Below are 18,682 nucleotides of genomic sequence, written 5' to 3'. Positions count from 1 at the left end.
TTTGATGTATTACACTTGTGATTTCATGAAAGTTAAATATTTATAGTAATTTAATTTGTATTTGGCGCTCTGCAATTTCACCGGATGTTGGCCAGGTGGGACGCTACCGTCCCACACCCCCTAGAGAGGTTAACTATCTATGTTATCTAATGCAGCTTGCATTTTCAAAATGTTGTTTGAAAAATGAAAAACACTCACATCTGGTCTTACACATTGCAGGTGTGTGGGAATTATTACTAAAAGTAAAGAGAAGCTTGAACACAAGTTGTTTGAAAAAGGAATTAGGCTGCATAATTGCACACGTGCTCAGTAGTAATGTATCTCTATTTTTCAGTGTCATATCTGTAGCAAGGAAGCAGTTCCCAAAGAGAAAGCTGGACAGCAGGAGTGGCAGTGAGGAAGAGGTGAAGGAGGAACAAGGACCGCAGAAAAAAAGAGCAAGGGTTGACAAAACACAGGAAGGTTTATTTTCCTCCATTACAAGTGTGTTGCTTCCTACCCCTTGTATTGCATCACTCTATTTCTTTCTTTCTCCTTAGAGAATGAAGAGGAAGCGATGGAGGTGGGAGGAGAGGTAAAAAGTGTGGATACACCTAAGGTAGCGCCGGAAAAAACAGAGCAGAAAGAGACTAGTGAAGAGAAGACTAAAGACGAAGAGAAGGAGAAAGAAATTGATGTGAAAGAGACCACGGCCGCGAAGGTGGAGGATGATGGAAAGAAGTTGGAGGAAAAAGAGAAGGGAAAAAGCCATAAAACTCAAAAGATGGCAGTAAAGGATGACAAAGAAAAGCAGAATAGTCCTAAAAATTAAAAGGCAGTAAAGGAGCAGAAAGAAACTGAGGCCAAAGTGTCAAAGCCCCCAAGCCAAGAAAGCCCCTATCAGCAATTTCTTTGGTGAGATTTTTCCCCACACACTTACTTCCTCCCTAGCACTGAAACAACCTATATGAATGAGTTTGCTCTCTGCAGTTTGTTTAGAAGAAACCTGAAGGAGTAACAAGTGTGCCAAATGACATCCTATTCCCTATATAGTGCACTACTTTTGACCAGAACCGTATAGGCCCTAAACAAATTTAATGCATTGTATAGGGTGCCATTCGGGCCTTAACCTAACTTTGCCATGGGAAGTTTAGAAGAAATCTGAAGTGGTGTAAGAGGCTTATAAGCTGCAGAGATGGCAGTGGAACAAGTAAATGGAACATGCTTTGTACTTCTCTGTTATCTAGCTCCAGGAAAGCAGCTGTGAAGATGGAGAAAAGCGTGGAAGACAAAAAGGAGAAAAAGCGTGGAAGACAAAAAAAGTGTGGAAGACAAAAAGGAGAAGAGCGAGGAATACAAAAAGGAGAAGAGCGAGGGAGAGAGAAAGCTGAGCGCGGAGAAGGAAGGGGAAAAGGTGGCTAGTATCACTGAGGACGTTAAAGACAAGAAAGGGTAAGAGGGATACAACTGCCGATAATGCATATGTATTTACTTTACACCAGTGGTCACCAACCGATCTCCAAGCCATTCTTTTTTTATTATTGTTTTGTACTTTTTACCTGTTTTTCCTCCCCAATTGTATGATATCCAATTGGTAGTTAGTCTTGTCCCATCGCTGCGACGATCGAGAGCCATGCATCCTCTGAAAAACGACCCTGCCAAGCCGCATTGCTTCTTGACACACTGCTCCTTTAACCCGGAAACCAGCTGCACCAATGTGTCTGAGGAAACACCGTTCAGCTGGGCTACACCATTTTGTGATTCAAAACATGGGCTAGGCTACATGATGCATGCGACTGATTTGAAAAAGTTGCACAAAAAAAAGGCATGTGCTGTGCATCATTCAAAAGTGATAATATTCTCACCATTCAGACTATTCTCAATTTAATCTTGTCTTGTTATCGGCAGTAAAAAGAAAAGACGTCATCAGTATGCACTTGAATAGCAAAGTACGCTTTTCATGCCAGCCAGGCAGGCTACTCTAGTTGTAAAGATAAGAAAAGTGCTTATTCTATGGAAAGTTGAGAAATAAATATAATAGTCCTAGCCTATAGAAAGCTAATGGATCCTCTATTAAAAAGAGGCCAACTCTTTTCTCATGCAATTGCCTAGCCAATAGAAATGTTGTGCAACATAAACACTTTATTCCATGCATCAACCTGTTATGAGGAGCTAGCTCTCGCTGCCAAACAGGTGATCCTATTCCACTCAAACTCGGATTACCAGGGCACTCATGAAGTGTAATTTCATTTGTATTGATGTCTGAGTGATTTAGAAGGACAATAGAGTGCTGAGTACCGGCCATTAGCGACTGGCTGTTAGCAAGTTTGGTAGGCTACTAACGACCATCAGAGAGAGACATCAGAGCACAGTTTTGGAGAAGCCTAGATACCGTGACTCAATGGTCATGTGGAATTTCACTGAGGTCATGACTCCTGACTGCCGTTGTGGTGGTAATACAGTTAAGTGATAGTACAGAGGAGAAAAATCCCAAGGATTTTTTAGTACAAATAACTCATCCAAAGGACTTTGTCTTTTCAAACAAATCAAATTTTATTTGTCACATGCGCCGAATACAACAGGTGTAGGTAGAGCTTACAGTGAAATGCTTACTTACAAGCCCTTAACCAAAAATGCAGTTTGAAGAAGATATCTCCCCCCAAAAATAATAGGAGATCAAATTAAATGATTATAGAGCAGCAGTAAATAACAATAGCGGGGCTATATACTGGGGGTACCGGTACAGAGTCAATGTGCGGGGGCACCGGTGTCGAGGTAATTGAGGTAATATGTACATAGGTAGAGTTATTAAAGTGAGTAGCAGCAGCGTTCCAGATGGGGGTGGGGGGGGGGGGGCAATGAAAATAGTCTGGGTAGCTATTTGATTAGCTGTTCAGGAGGAGTCTTATGGCTTGAGGGTAGAAGCTATTTAGGAGCCTATGGGACCTCGACTTGGCACTCTGGTACCGCTTGCTGAGCGAGAGAGAACAGTCTATGACTAGGGTGGCTGGAGTCTTTCACCATTTTTAGGGCCTTCCTCTGACACTGCCTGGTATAGAGGTCCTGGATGGCAGGAAGCTTGGCCCCAGTGATATACTGGGCTGTACGCACTACCCTCTGTAGTGCCTTGCCGTCGGAGACCGAGAAGTTGCCATACCAGGCAGTGATGCAACCTGTTAGGATGCTCTCGATGGTGCAGCTGTAAAACCTTTTGAGGATCTGAGGACCCATGCCAAATATTTTCAGTCTGAGGGGGGGAATAGGTTTTGTCGTGCCCTCTTCACGACTGTCTTAGTGTGCTTGGACCATGTTAGTTTGTTGGTGATGTGGACGCCAAGGAACTTGAAGCTCTCAACCTGCTCCACTACAGCCCTGTCGATGAGAATGGGGCGTGCTTGGTCCTCCTTTTCCTGTAGTCCACAATCATCTCCTTTGTCTTGATCACGTTGAGGGAGAGGTTGTTGTCCTTGCACCACATGGTCAGGTCTCTGACCACCTCCCTATAAGCTGTCTCATCATTGTCGGTGATGAGGCCTACCACTGTTGTCATCAGCAAACTTAATGATGGTGTTGGAGTCGTGCCTGGCCGTGCAGTCATGAGTGAACAGGGAATACAGGAGGGGACTAAGCACGCACGTGAGGGGACCCCGTGTTGAGGATCAGCGTGGCGGTTGTGTTGTTACCTACCCAGTTCCAGAGGGAGGTGTTTAGTCCCAGGGTCCTTAGCTTAGTGATGAGCTTTTAGGGCACTATGGTGTGGAACGCTGAGCTGTAGTCAATGAATAGCATTCACACATAGGTGTTCCTTTTGTCCAGGTGTGAAAGGGCAGTGTGGAGTGCAATAGAGATTGCATCATCTGTGGATCTGTTGGTGCGTTATGCAAATTGGAGTGGGTCTAGGGATTATGGGATAACAGTGTTGATGTAAGCCATGACCAGCCTTTCAAAGCATTGCATGGCTACAGATGAGTGCTACGGGTTGGTAGTCATTTAGGCAAGTTACCTTAGTGTTCTTGGGCACAGAGACTATGGTAGTCTGCATGAAAAATGTTGGTATTACAGATACCAACAGGGGTAGGTTGAAAATGCCAGTGAAGACACTTGCCAGTTGGGTCAGCGCATGCTCAGAGTGCACGTCCTGGTAATCCGTCTGGCCTTGTGAATGTTGACCTGTTTAAAGATCTTACTCACATCGGCCAAGGAGAGCGTGATCACACAGTCGTCCGGAACAGCTGATGCTCTCATGCATGTTTCAGTGTTACTTTCCTCGAAGCGAGCATAGTAGTTATTTAGCTCATCTGGTAGGCTCGTGTCACTGTGCAGCTCTCGGCTGTGCTTCCCTTTGTAGTCTGTAATAGTTTGCAGGCCCTGCCACATCCGACAAGCGTCGGAGCCGGTGTCGTATGATTTGATCTTAGTCCTGTATTGACACTTTGCCTGTTTGATGGTTCGTCTGAGGGCATAGCAGGATTTCTTATAAGCTTCCGGGTTAGAGTCCCGCTCCTTGAAAGCACAACTCTACCCTTTAGCTCAGTGTGAATGTTGCCTTTAATCCATGGCTTCTGGTTGGGGTATGTACATACAGTCACTGTGGGAACGACATCCTCGATGCACTTATTGATAAAGCCAGTGACTGATGTGGTGTACTCCTCCATGCCATCCTAAGAATCCCTGAACATATTCCAGTTTGTGCTAGCAAAACAGTCTTGTAGTTTATCATCTGCTTCATCTGACCACCTTTTTTATAGACCGAGTATCTGGCACTTCATGCTTTTAATTTTTGCTTGTAAGCAGGAATCAAGAGGATAGAATTATGGTCAGATTTGCCAAATGGAGAGCTTTGTACATGTCTCTGTGTGGAGTAAAGGTGATCTAGAATTTTTTTCTCCATCTGGTTGCACATTTAACATGCTGATAGAAATGAGGTAAAACTGATTTAAGTTTCCCTGCATTAAAGTCCCTGGCCACAATGAGCGCCACCTCTGGATGTTTGCTTATGGTGATATACAGCTCATTTAGTGCGGTTTTAGTGCCAGCATCAGTCTGTGGTGGTATGTGGACAGCTACGAAAAATACAGATAAACTCTAGGTAGATAGTGTGGTCTACAGCTTATCATGAGATAATCTACCTCAGGGGAGCAAAACCTTGAGACTTCCTTAGATATCATGCACCAGCTGTTGTTTACATAAATGCATAGGCCCCCGCTCCGTGTCTTAGCAGAGGCTGCTGTTCTATCCTGCCGATAGTGTATAACCCGCCAGCTGTATGTTCTTGATGTTGTCGTTTAGACACGACTTGGTGAAACATAAGATATTACAGTTATTAATGTCCCGTTGGTAGGATAAACATGCTTTCAGTTCGTCCCATTTATTTTCCAGCGATTGAACGTTAGCTAGCTGGACGGAAGGCAAGGGCAGATTAGCCACTCGTCGCCTGATCCTCACAAGGCCCCCTGATCTCTTTCCGCAAAATCTCAGTTTCCCTTTCCAGCGAATCACGGGGATCCGAATCACGGGGATAATTCAGTCGCTTAATTAGATTAACTAGCAAGTTAAATTGGGGTCACATTATTGCAGAATTCTGCGTTTTTTTAACGCAGGAGAAAAATAACGTTTTTTTGTAAAAACAAATAAATGCTTCTTATTGTAATTTTTGCTTGGCATCAGACTAATTTCGTGCATCAGTTGCACTTCACTGAAATGACAATTCGCAAATGGGTATTCAATCAGCAGACAGCGCTCTAACTGATTTGTAGCTACTTTTCTCCGGTACTGTTCTCGGTATAGCCTGCCTACTTTTTTCTCTTTTAAAACGCAAGTGTAACTTTAAGCAAAACATTAGGAAATGGAGCTGGCTACATTCTTTCTATGATAAACATTAGACATATGCATTGTTTTTGCAAAAAAATACATTTTTCATTGTAAGCTCATTTACTTTTGTGGCTGCCAGCCAAATAACGTTAGCATTGCACTTATTTAGTCATCGGATGAAAATGAAGCTATTTTCTGTCTAGGAAAACTATAGTTGCATGTCCCTGATCACTCTATTGAAGCAAGAACTTGACTTTTAGTATAAAACGCGACCCCTGTCAATACACAGCTGCACTCACCTGCTCCCCTTGTGCCATTTACAAACAAACACATGACTAGCTCAACTGTTCTGGTGAACTACGGTAAGCTTCATAATGTGACAGGTGAAATGAACTGCATCTGCTTTATCTCCTAAAGTATTGCACAAGTTGACTGCGGGTATTTACTTAAAGTAGCTACAAATATGAAAATGTATTAAAACTTTAAAGAAGTGGTTTCAACGGTATTGACAAATCATCCCGTGGCTATTTCCAAATTGTAACGGCTGTCGTAGTAATGAAACTAAGGTGCAGCGGAGGATGTGTGTTCATCTTGAAATTTAATTGAAAAAAGAGAACACTACAAAAATAAACAAAAGACGACAGCAAATTGAACGCCCACCCAATGTAACACCCTGGCCTAACCAAAATAAAGAACAAAAACCCCTCTCTATGGCCAGGGCGTTACAGTACCACCCCCCAAAGGTGCGGACTCCGGCCGCAAAACCTGACTCTGAAGGGGAGGGTCCGGGTGGGCCTTCTTACGGCGACGGCTCAGGTGCGGGACGTGGCCTCCGCTCCACCCTCGGCGTCGCCCACTTAGGTGGCGCCCCTGGCTGCGCCGGAGGACTGGTGGGCGACCCTGTCTGCGCCCGGCTGGCGGGCGATTCTGGTTGCGCCCGGTTGGCGGGCGACCCTGGCTGCGCCCGGCTGGCGGGCGACCCTGGGGGCTCCGGGCTGGCGGGCGGCTCCGGCGGCACTGACCCAGGATTCACCAGGCTGGGGAGACATGAAGGAGGCCTGGCCCTGGGCGCAGGCACAGGACTCACCGGGCTGGCGGGCGGCTCTGGCAGCTCCGGACAGGCGGGCGGCTCTGGCGGCTCCGGACAGGCGGGCGGCTCTGGCGGCTCTGGACAGGCGGGCGGCTCTGGCGGCTCTGGCGGCTCCGGACTGGCGGGCGGCTCTGGCGGCTCCGGACTGACGGACGGCTCTGGCGGCTCCGGACTGGCGGGAGGCTCTGGCGGCTCCGGACTGGCGGGCGGCTCTGGCGGCTCCGGAATGGCGGGCGGCTCTGGCGGCTCCGGACTGGCGGGCGGCTCCGGACTGACGGGCGGCTCTGGCGGCTCTGGCCCAGGACTCACCAGGCTGGAGAGACATGAAGGAGGCCTGGCTCTGGGCGCAGGCACTGGACTCACCAGGCTGGGGAGACCCACTGGAGGCCTGGTCCATGGAGGAGGCACAGGACTGACCAGGATGGGGAGACCCACTGGAGCCCTGTTCCGTGGAGGAGGTACAGGACTGACCAGGATGGGGAGACCCACTGGAGGCCTGGTCCGTGGAGGAGGCACAGGATAAACCGGGCTGTGGGGGAGCACTGGAGTTCTGGTACGTAAGCTCTTCACCCACACTCCAGGCTGAATGCCCACTTTGGCCCGGCACGGGCGGAGCGTAGGCATTGGGCGAACTGGGCCCTCCCAGCGCCCTGGAGACACAGTGCGCAGAGCCGGTGCAGGATAACCTGGATCGAAAAGGCGCACTGGAGACAAGACGCGCTGAGCTGGCACAATCCGTCCTGGCTCGATGCCTGCACTCGCATGGCACTTGCAGGGGGCTGGCCTATAGCGCACCGGGCTATGAACGCGCACTGGAGACACCGTGCGCTTCACAGCATAACACGGTGCCTTACCAGTACCACGCTGCTTCCGGTAAGCACGGGGAGTTGGCCCAAAATTAGATCCTGGCTCTGCCACACTCCCCGTGTGCCCCCCCAATTTTTTGTTGTTGTTGGGGGGGCTGCCTCTCGTGCCTGTTGCGCTCCCTCGATTCATACCAGCGCCTCTCAGCTATCGCCGCCTCGATCTCCCACTGCGGGCAGCGATACTCCCCAGCTTGAGCCCATGGTCCTTTACCGTCCAGCAATTCCTCCCAATTCCACGACTCCCGATAGCTCCTCTCCTGGTGCCTCTCCTTCCTCCACTGCTTGGTCCGTTTCTTGGTGGGTGATTCTGTAACGGCTGTCGTAATAATGGAACCAAGGTGCAGCGGAGGATGTGTGTTCATCTTGAAATTTAATTTAAAAAAGAGAACACTACAAAAATAAACAAAAGACCACAGCAAAACAGTCCTGTCAGGAAATACTCTACACAGAAAGCACTAGACAGAAACAATCACCCACAAACACCCAAAGGAAAAACAGGCTACTTATGTGTGACTCCCAATCAGCAACAACAAACTACAGCTGTGCCTGATTGGAACCCACACAGCCAAAATCAACGAAACAAACCAACCTAGAAAAAAGAACATAGAACGCCCACCCAATGTAACACCCTGGCCTAACCAAAATAAAGAACAAAAACCCCTCTCTATGGCCAGGGCGTTACACAAATACGCAGATATACAGTGTTTACCGTCCATGCCTATAACTTCCATCGTCAGCTAAGTAAAATACATGAGCCTAAAGTCGACAAATAAAAACAGTAGAAAATGTCCTGACGAAAATGCAGGTTCTTTCAATCGCATTCATCTCTCTACGGATTTGAGCTAGTGAAGTGCAACATTGATTTGACACAATCAACTGGGTCCCACCCAAAGCTGTGACATTGTATCAACTAACCTATTCCGGGCCAGCAGTTTCCTGCATGACAGCTGTTTTTGCACAAGGGAAAAGTGTTCAGGTATTGTATGTTTCCACTGGATATATAGGATCATTAGATCATAATATTTTGCTCTTTCACACCGAGGCTTGGTGATTATCGAGGACAGGAGAGTGTTGGAAAGATTCTTTCAAATACTGTGAGGAACTATTACTGTCATTCACAATGGATGAAAAAATAAGACTTTGTTGACTTACTGTGTGAGGTGAAGAAAAAATACTGAGGAGCTCAGCTCATTAGTGGTGGTGCTTAAAGAAAATCAGACAATCCCAGCAGCGTTGCCGTTTTTGACACACAAACCAATGCTCCTGACAGCTACTACCATACCTGGTTCAAAGGCACTTAAATCTTGTCTTGCCCATTCACCCACCGAATGGCACACAATCCATGTCTCAAGGCATAAAAAATCATTTGAACTGTCTCATCCCCTTCATCTACACTGATTTGAAGTGGATGATTTAACAGGTGAAGTCAGTAAGGGATTATAGCTTTCACCTGGATTCACCTAGTCAGTCTGTCATGGAAAGAGCATGTGTTCCTAATGTTTTGTACACTCAGTATACTTAATTTTAAAAAAATGGTACTGGGCTACCTTCAGACTAGTCCTGTGAGGCTTGTCCTAGAGCAAAACACCATTCCATTGAGGGGTCATATTAGTGTGTAGGCCAAACCGTACAGGCGTTTTCGTGAGAAGACCGACTATTGGGTTGTCTCATGGTTTGACAAACACTGCTGTAGCTCGGCCATCTTCCACCGCAGATGTGGAAGGCCACTATTGGCGGATGCGGTGGATTGAGATGCATCCCATGCAAAATACCAGATATTTCTATATTAAACACACATTTTGAAGGGGATTTTTTTATTATGCTATTTAGATTTCCCCGGGGCATTGGACATCGACTGTCGGGGGTTAAGAAGCAGTGCGGCATGGCAGGTCATGTTTTGGAGGACAAATGTCTCGACCTTCGCCTTTCTGGAGCCCATTGGGGAGTTGTAGCGATGAGACAAGGTCGTAACTACCAATTGGATATCATGAAACAAAAATACCAAAAAACAATTCTTGATTTTCGCCATGATTGAACTGATTCTGTTACAACAAGTATTTCTGGTGAGTATTTTTCTGGGTAACTGCTCATCCCTAGTTTGGGCTCAGACAGACGGATGCAATGGTATTTTAAACATTTGGACCGGATACCGATCTGTAGCAGTGAATCGTGCCATCTCTAGTATGTGTATGCATGGGCGGTGTAGCGTATTTGTATTTTACGAAATACCGGTATTAATGCACGGACCGGTTAGGGTTTTTACTTTATGGTTTTTGAATGTTTGTTTTGTTAAATGTGATACGCCATGTGTAACATCCATTTTTATAGTTTACTTCGCTACTTCAGACATCTCCCTCAGCATGCCGCTTTCCATACAGACCTAGCCCCGCCCCCTGTCACTCAAGGAGCGCACGTGTTGTTCCTCGACCACGCGACACTTGCGTTCAGTCTGCATGGTCAATGCAGCGGATGCAACAATGTTGGTGACAATTATGCTGTTTTCATTTAGCTTCTTAGTATAAAACCAATAGAGTTGTATAATTACACTATTAATTTGTTTCTTACATCTGCAAACAGCTAGTTTATCTTTTCTTAGCAAGTTGGGCCTAAATCTTGTCAGCTGCTAATTGTTAGCCACTAACGCTAATCGCTAGCTAGCTAATAAATGTACTCAGAGCAAGTCAGAGCAAACGTAATTAGCTATACAGCCTGATAATAGCAGTGATTGTGTAGACTTAAATCAGCATGTTATTTGTGCAACAGTATCTTCTAAATCAGAGGAATATACGCAAAGCAAGAATATGTTGGCTACATGAAGTAGCTAAGAGAGAACGTTCAATTTTGCCAAAGATTACAGGGTCCCCTAGGAAACACTTGTCAACACTTCGCTTCCTACCCTGTCGCAATAACTCTTCCCAGGCATTTTCATTCGTTGTCATGTCAAACACTTCAAAATGCCGACTATTATACTCTAACTATATAATGATTATGCTAATTATATTTCCATGATTCCAACTGTTCACCCAAAAGTTTTTCTCTAAATTGCAAGTCAAATCGCAATTGCAACATTTGGTTAAAAATAAGGCCTAGATTGTTTTTTCCCCCCAATTTCGTGGTATCCAATTGGTAGTTAGTCTTGTCTCATCACTGAAACTTGTACGGACTCAGGAGATGCAAAGGTCGAGAGCTGTGCGTCCTCTGGAACAACCCAACCAAGCCCCCTGCTTCTTGACACAATGCCCACTTACTTAACCCGGAAGCTAGCCTCACCAATGTGTCGGAGGAAACAACGTGCACTTGGCGATCGTGTCAGCATCCGGCCTGCCACAGGAGTTGCTAGTGCACGATGGGACAAGGACATCCCTGCCGGCCAAACCCTCCCCTAACCCGGACGACGCTGGGCCAATTGTGCGCTGCCCCATGGGTCTCCCAGTCGCGGCTGACTGCTACAGAGCCTGGACTCAAACCCAGTATCTCTAGTGGCACAGCTAGCATTGCGAAGCATTACCTTAGACCACTGCACCACTCGGGATGCCCTAGATTGTTTGTCCGTTTCGTCCAGCCTACGTGAGTGTGGAAATTAACTCAAATGAGTACAGGAAATGCAGAAATTGATGAAATTAATTTTTGGTTGAATTGAACAGTATAAAACAGTCAGAATGAAGAAAGACCCATTTGAAATCACTTGTATGTGTTGTCACCCAAGGGTCACACACTACTCATGAAGCAAATGTAGAATACCAGCAATTTGTTTTTCTCCAAATACCATGATATGATATTTTGGCCATATCTCCAAGCCCTATATGCATGTTCATTTCTCAGGCTGCTTCCCTAATGGCAACCTATTCCCTATAAAGTGCACTACTTTTTACCCGAATAGTGTGCATCTAGTGTGCATCTCAAATGGCATCCTTGTATAGTCCACTACTTTTGACTTGGGCCCTGGTCAGAAGTAGTGCACTATATACAGTGCCTTCAGAAAGTATTCATACCCCTTATTCCAAATGTTGTTGTTACAGCCTGAATTCGAAATTGATTCATATTTTTTGCTCACCCATCAACACACAATACCCCATAATGACAATGGGAAAATGTTTTATAAATGTTTTCAAATGAAATATCATTTACATAAGTATTCACACCCCTTTGCTATGGCACTCCAAATTCAGCTCAGGTGCATCCAATTTCCTTTCATCATCCTTGATGTCACTACAACTTGATTGGAGTCATCCTGTGTCCAATTCAGTTGTTTGGACATGATTTGGAAAGACACACACCTGTCTATATAAGATTCCACAGTTGTCAGAGCAGAAACTATACCATGCAGTCCAAGAAACTGTCCGTAGATCTCTGAGATAGTACTGTGATGAGGCATATATCTGGGGAAGGGTATAAAACAATGTATTATAGCGTTGAAAGTTTCCAAGAGCACAGTGGTTTCCATCATTGGGAAATTGAAAAAATATGGAACTACCCAGACTCTGCCTCGAGCTGGCCGTCCTACCGAACTGATCAACCGGGCAAGAAGAAACTTGGTCAGGGAGATGACCAAGAACCCAATGACCACTCTGACAGAACTACGGTGTTCCTTTGGCTGTGATGGGAGAACCTGCCAGACAGAAGCTACTCTTGAGAAAATGGCACATGCTGGCACGCCCAGAGTTTGTAAAAAGGCATGTGAAAGACTATTTTAACAATTTTGCCTAAGTGCAAAGTTCTGTCTGGAGAAAACCAGGCACATCACCTATCTAACACCATCCTTACCGTGAAGCATGGTGGTGGCAGCGTCATGCTATGGGGACGCTTTTCACCGGCAGGGACTGGGAGAATGGTAAGGCTAGAGGGAAAAATGAATGGAGCCAAAAACAGTCAAATCCTTGATGAGAACCTGCATCAGAGTGAAAACGACCTTAGACAGGGGTAAAGATTTATTGTTCCAACAGGACAATGAGCCCAAAAAATACAGCCAAAGCAATGCTAGAATGGCTTCAGAACAAGAATGTGAAAGACTTCAGGTGGCCCAGCCAAAGCAAGATTGAAAGACTTGAAGATTGCTGTAAGCCGCTCCCCATCTAACTTAAGAGTGTGAAGAAGCCGAAGCGGGGGATCGAACAGTGAGACAGACAGGATGTTCTGGTGCTCACCTCTCTTAGAGGCTTTTATTTACAATATTAAGAGGTGCAGGACGAATTGGCCAATACACTTTGTGCAGAAAATAATAAGCAGGACATTGACAAAGACTTTAATAAATCAAAGATTTTCAAGGTATAAACCATTTCCAGCAACAACTCCATGTCTATAACAAATATAAGGTATGGCTGTACTCTAGCCAACCTGTTACCTGCCCAGCCTGTTCTCCCCCAGGCAAAGGCCAACTGAGCACCTAAGTACTCTTTCCAAGAACTCCCTTCCGCTATCATGATATCCCCAAAACACAGTTCTACCATAGATGCATACAGTAATTTGCCATGGACATATAACATCATAAACAACATTTTTACATAAACACACACTGCCATAACTTCTTTAAGTCACACAATTCACATTCTGTCACGGGCTGGCTCGAGGAACAACAGGAGAGGTAGAGTCAGGCGCAGGAGACAGAGAGAGTTCGTGACCACACTTCTTTATTTGAAGCACTGTACGTGGTCGACAAGGTATAGGGGCGCAGCCCTGAACGATTCTGCGGTGGTGTACACAAATAAAAGAAACCACTGGCAGAAGGAAAAACTCAATACACGTTCTTACGAACACACAAAACCCGGACAAGCAACACAATCACGTACAACCACATACATCCTACGCTAACCTAAATAACCCCCCCTTACTAATGACTAACCCAAAACAGGTGTGTGCCTACCTAGACCTAACCAAACGAAAGTGAAACAAAAAGGGATCGATGGCAGCTAGTAGGCCGGCGACGACGACCGCCGAGCTCCGCCCGGCCGAGGAGGGGCGCCACCATCCGTCACTGTCGTGACAGTACTCCCCCCTGACGCGCGGCTCCCGCAGCGCGCCGACGCCGGCCTCGAGGACGCCCCGGAGGGCGAGGCGCAGGGCGATCCGGATGGAGGCTGTGGAACTCCCGGATGAGCGCTGGGTCCAGTATGTCCTCCACCGGTACCCAGCACCTCTCCTCCGGGCCGTACCCCTCCCAGTCCACGAGGTACTGCAGGCCCCTCGCCCGGCGTCTGGAGTCCAAGATGGACCGGACTGTGTACGCCGGGGGCCCCCCGATGTCCAGGGGGGGTGGAGGGACCTCCCGTACCTCATTTTCCTGCAGCGGACCAGCTACCACCGGCCTGAGGAGAGACACATGAAACGAGGGGTTAATGCGATAATAAGAAGGAAGTTGTAATCTGTAACACACCTCGTTTATTCTCCTCAGGACTTTAAATGGCCCCACAAACCGCGGACCCAGCTTCCGGCAGGGCAGGCGGAGGGGCAGGTTCCGGGTCGAGAGCCAGACTCTCTCCCCTGGGGTGAACACCGGGGCCTCGCTGCGGTGCCGGTCAGCGCTCGCTTTTTGTCGTACCCTGGTTCGTTCCAGGGATTCCTGCACAGCGTTCCAGGTCTCCCTTGAGCGCTGAACCCATTCCTCCACCGCAGGGGCCTCCGTCTGGCTCTGATGCCATGGCCCCAGGACCGGCTGATAACCCAACACACATTGGAATGGTGATATGTTGGTGGAGGAGTGGCGCAAAGAGTTCTGAGCCATTTCGGCCCATGGCACGAACCTTGCCCACTCCCCTGGCCGGTCCTGGCAGTAGGACCGCAGGAACCTGCCCACCTCCTGGTTTACCCTTTCCACCTGCCCATTACTTTCGGGGTGAAACCCCGAGGTCAGACTGACCGAAACCCCCAGTCGCTCCATAAACGCCCGCCACACTCTGGACGTGAACTGGGGGTCTCGATCTGAGACGATATCCTCGGGCACCCCGTAGTGCCGGAAGACGTGGGTGAATAAGGCTTCTGCGGTCTGCAGGGCCGTAGGAAGACCGGGTAACGGAAGCAGACGGCAGGACTTAGAAAACCGGTCCACAACGACCAGGATCGTAGTGTTGCCCTGAGACGGCGGGAGATCGGTCAAGAAATCCACCGCCAGGTGGGACCATGGTCGTTGTGGAACCGGGAGGGGTTGTAATTTCCCTCTAGGCAGGTGCCTGGGAGCCTTACTCTGAGCACACACCGAACAGGAGGAGACATAGTGCCTCACGTCCCTCACCAAGGTGGGCCACCAGTATCTCCCACTAAGACCACGCACTGTCCGCTCAACCCCTGGGTGACCCGAGGAGGGAAGCGTGTGAGCCCACCGAATCAGCCGATCGCGAACATCGAGCGGAACGTACTTACGACCCACTGGACACTGCGGAGGAGTAGGCTCCGTCCGTAACGCCCGCTCGATGTCCGCGTCCACCTCCCAGACCACCGGTGCCACCAGGCAGGAGGCTGGAAGTATGGGCGTGGGATCGGTGGACCGTTCCTCGGCGTCATGGAGACGAGACAGTGCGTCGGCCTTAGTGTTCCGGGAACCTGGGATATACGAGATGTTAAACCGAAATCTCGTAAAGAACATCGCCCACCTGGCTTGACGCGGGTTCAGTCTCCTCGCCGCCCGGATGTACTCCAGATTGCGGTGGTCAGTCCAGATGAGAAAAGGGTGACGTGCCCCCTCAAGCCAATGTCTCCACACCTTCAGGGCTCTGACCACAGCCAACAGCTCCCTGTCCCCCACATCATAGTTACGCTCCGCCGGACTCAACTTCCTAGAGAAGAAGGCGCAGGGGCGGAGCTTTGGGGGCGCCCGAGCGCTGGGACAGCACGGCTCCTACCCCAGCCTCGGACGCGTCCACCTCCACTATGAAGGGCAAAGAGGGGTCTGGGTGCGCCAGCACCGGAGCGTCGGTGAACAAAACCTTCAGACGACTAAAGGCCCTGTCCGCCTCCGCGGACCACTGCAACCGCACCGGGCCCCCCTTCAACAGTGAGGTAATGGGAGCCGCCACCTGACCAAAGCCCCGGATAAACCTCCGGTAGTAATTGGCAAATCCCAAAAACCGCTGCACCTCCTTCACCGTGGTGGGAGTCGGCCAATTACGCACGGCTGAAACGCGGTCACATTCCATCACTACCCCTGATGAGGAAATGCGATACCCCAAGAAAGAGACGGCTGGTTTGGAAAACTCACATTTCTCAGCCTTGACGTATAGGTCATGCTCCACCAGTCGCCCAAGCACTTTACGCACCAGAGACACATGCTCGGCGCGTGTAGTGGAGTAGACCAGAATGTCATCGATGTACACCACTACACCCTGACCGAGCAGGTCCCGTAGAATCTCATCCACAAAGGATTGAAAGACTGCGGGAGCATTCTTTAACCCATACGGCATGACGAGGTACTCATAATGGCCAGATGTGGTACTAAATGCCGTTTTCCACTCGTCCCCTCCTCGGATACGCACCAGATTATATGCGCTCCTGAGATCCAATTTCGTGAAGAAGCGCGCCCCGTGAAATGACTCCATCGCCGAGGCGATGAGAGGTAGTGGGTAACTGAAACCCACTGTGATGGCATTTAGACCTCTATAGTCAATGCACGGGCGCAGACCTCCCTCCTTCTTCTTCACGAAAAAGAAGCTCGAGGAGACGGGTGAGTGAGATGGCCGAATGTATCCCTGCCTCAAGGACTCAGTGACGTATGTCTCCATAGCCGCTGTTTCCTCCTGAGACAGGGGATAAACGTGACTACGAGGAAGGGCAGCGCCCACCTGGAGGTTTATCGCACAGTCTCCTCGTCGATGAGGTGGTAATTGGGTCGCCTTCGTTTTACTGAAGGCGATAGCCAAATCGGCATACTCTGAGGGAATGTGCACGGTGGATACTTGGTCTGGACTCTCCACCGTAGTCGCACCGATGGAAACTCCTATGCACCTGCCCGAGCACTCATTTGACCACCCCTTAAGAGCCCTCTGTCCCCACGAAATCTTAGGGTTGTGAGTGGCTAGCCAGGGAATCCCTAGAACCACTGGAAATGCTGGGGAATCGATGAGGAAAAGACTAATCCATTCCTCATGACCCCCCGCATTACCATGACCAGAGGCACAGTGACCTCCCTGACCAGCCCCTGACCCTAGTGGTCGACTGTCTAGGGCGTGCACGGGGAAGGGTTGGTCCAACTGGACCAGGGGAATCCCTAACTTAGCCGCGACCCCACGGTCCATAAAACTCCCTGCTGCGCCTGAATCGACTAGCGCCTTAAACCGGGAGTGAGGGGAGAAACAAGGAAAGGACACTGACACATACATGTGACGGACAGGGGGCTCTGGGTGAGGCTGGTGCTGACTCACCTGAGGTGTCAAAGGAGCGCTCTGCCTGCCCTCTGGACTCCTAGGGGAGTCTCCCCAGCACCGGTCCACAGTGTGCCCTCTGCGACCACATGAGGTGCAGGAGCGACCTCCCCCTCCAGTCTTCCTGGCTGCTGCCCCCCTATCTCCATAGGCGTGGGAGCAGGAGGGCTGGAGGGTGGAATGAGCAGGGCCCGGGTCGGACGTCCGCGGGCGGCCAGCAGATTGTCCAGTCGGATGGACAGATCCACCAGTTGGTCCAGTGTGTGGGTCGTGTCCCGACAGGCTAATTCCCGGCGGACGTCCTCCCTCAAACTACAACGGTAGTGATCTATAAGGGCCCTCTCATTCCACCCTGCTCCCGCGGCCAGGGTCCGGAACTCGAGAGCGAAGTCCTGCGCGCTCCTCGTCTCCTGCCTCAGGTGAAACAGCCGCTCACCCGCCGCTCTCCCCTCCGGGGGATGATCGAATACTGCCCGAAAGCGGCGGGTGAACTCTGGGTAGTTGTCCCTGGCTGAGTCCGGACTGCCCCACACGGCGTTTGCCCATTCCAGGGCCTTACCCGTGAGGCAGGAGACGAGGACGCTGACGCTCTCCTCCCCCGAGGGAGAGGGACGAACGGTCGCCAGGTATAACTCCAACTGGAGCAAGAAGCCCTTACACCCAGCGGCCGTTCCATCGTACTCCCTGGGGGAGCGAGTTTCACCCCACTGGTACTGGGTGCTGTGGGTGCTGGTGGGGGCGCAGGCTGTTGGCCTGCCGAGTTCAGGGGGCCGAGAGCGCGTCGGTCCCAGCTCTCCAGGCGCGCCAACACCTGATCCATGGCGTTCCCCAGCCGGTGGAGCAGGGTGGAGTGTTGGTCGACGGTTTCCTCCATGGACATGGCTGGCGCTGAAGCTCCTGCTGACTCCATTTAGTTACGGTACGTGATTTCTGTCACGGGCTGGCTCGAGGAACAACAGGAGAGGTAGAGTCAGGCGCAGGAGACAGAGAGAGTTCGTGACCACACTTCTTTATTTGAAGCACTGTACGTGGTCGACAAGGTATAGGGGCGCAGCCCTGAACGATTCTGCGGTGGTGTACACAAATAAAAGAAACCACTGGCAGAAGGAAAACTCAATACACGTTCTTACGAACACACAAAACCCGGACAAGCAACACAATCACGTACAACCACATACATCCTACGCTAACCTAAATAACCCCCCCTTACTAATGACTAACCCAAAACAGGTGTGTGCCTACCTAGACCTAACCAAACGAAAGTGAAACAAAAAGGGATCGATGGCAGCTAGTAGGCCGGCGACGACGACCGCCGAGCTCCGCCCGGCCGAGGAGGGGCGCCACCATCCGTCACTGTCGTGACACATTCATGATGTAATTCACCCTAGGGATAATTCATCACTTTGGTTAATCCCATCAACCAATGAAATGTTATTCGAAGACGCAGAATAATTTGTGTCACTGGCACAGAGCTTCAAACAAACACATCAGGTAGGTTATATTTTATGATTATTCTCTACCAACACTTAGATCGTCATTCGAATAATGTACTGCTCAAAAAAATAAAGGGAACACTTAAACAACACATA

At 49.2% G+C, this 18,682-nt stretch overlaps 1 pseudogene; it reads left to right on the top strand.

Moving 5' to 3' along the window:
* Positions 1-18,682, top strand: part of LOC106600468 (DNA ligase 1-like) — a 42,771-nt pseudogene that overhangs the window by 8,827 nt on the left and 15,262 nt on the right.

Source organism: Salmo salar, chromosome ssa03 (genome assembly GCF_905237065.1).
Source record: "Salmo salar chromosome ssa03, Ssal_v3.1, whole genome shotgun sequence".
Taxonomy (NCBI): Eukaryota; Metazoa; Chordata; class Actinopteri; order Salmoniformes; family Salmonidae; genus Salmo; species Salmo salar.
The sequence above is the reverse complement of the archived record's forward strand: the minus strand, read 5'-3'. Positions and strand labels throughout refer to the sequence as shown.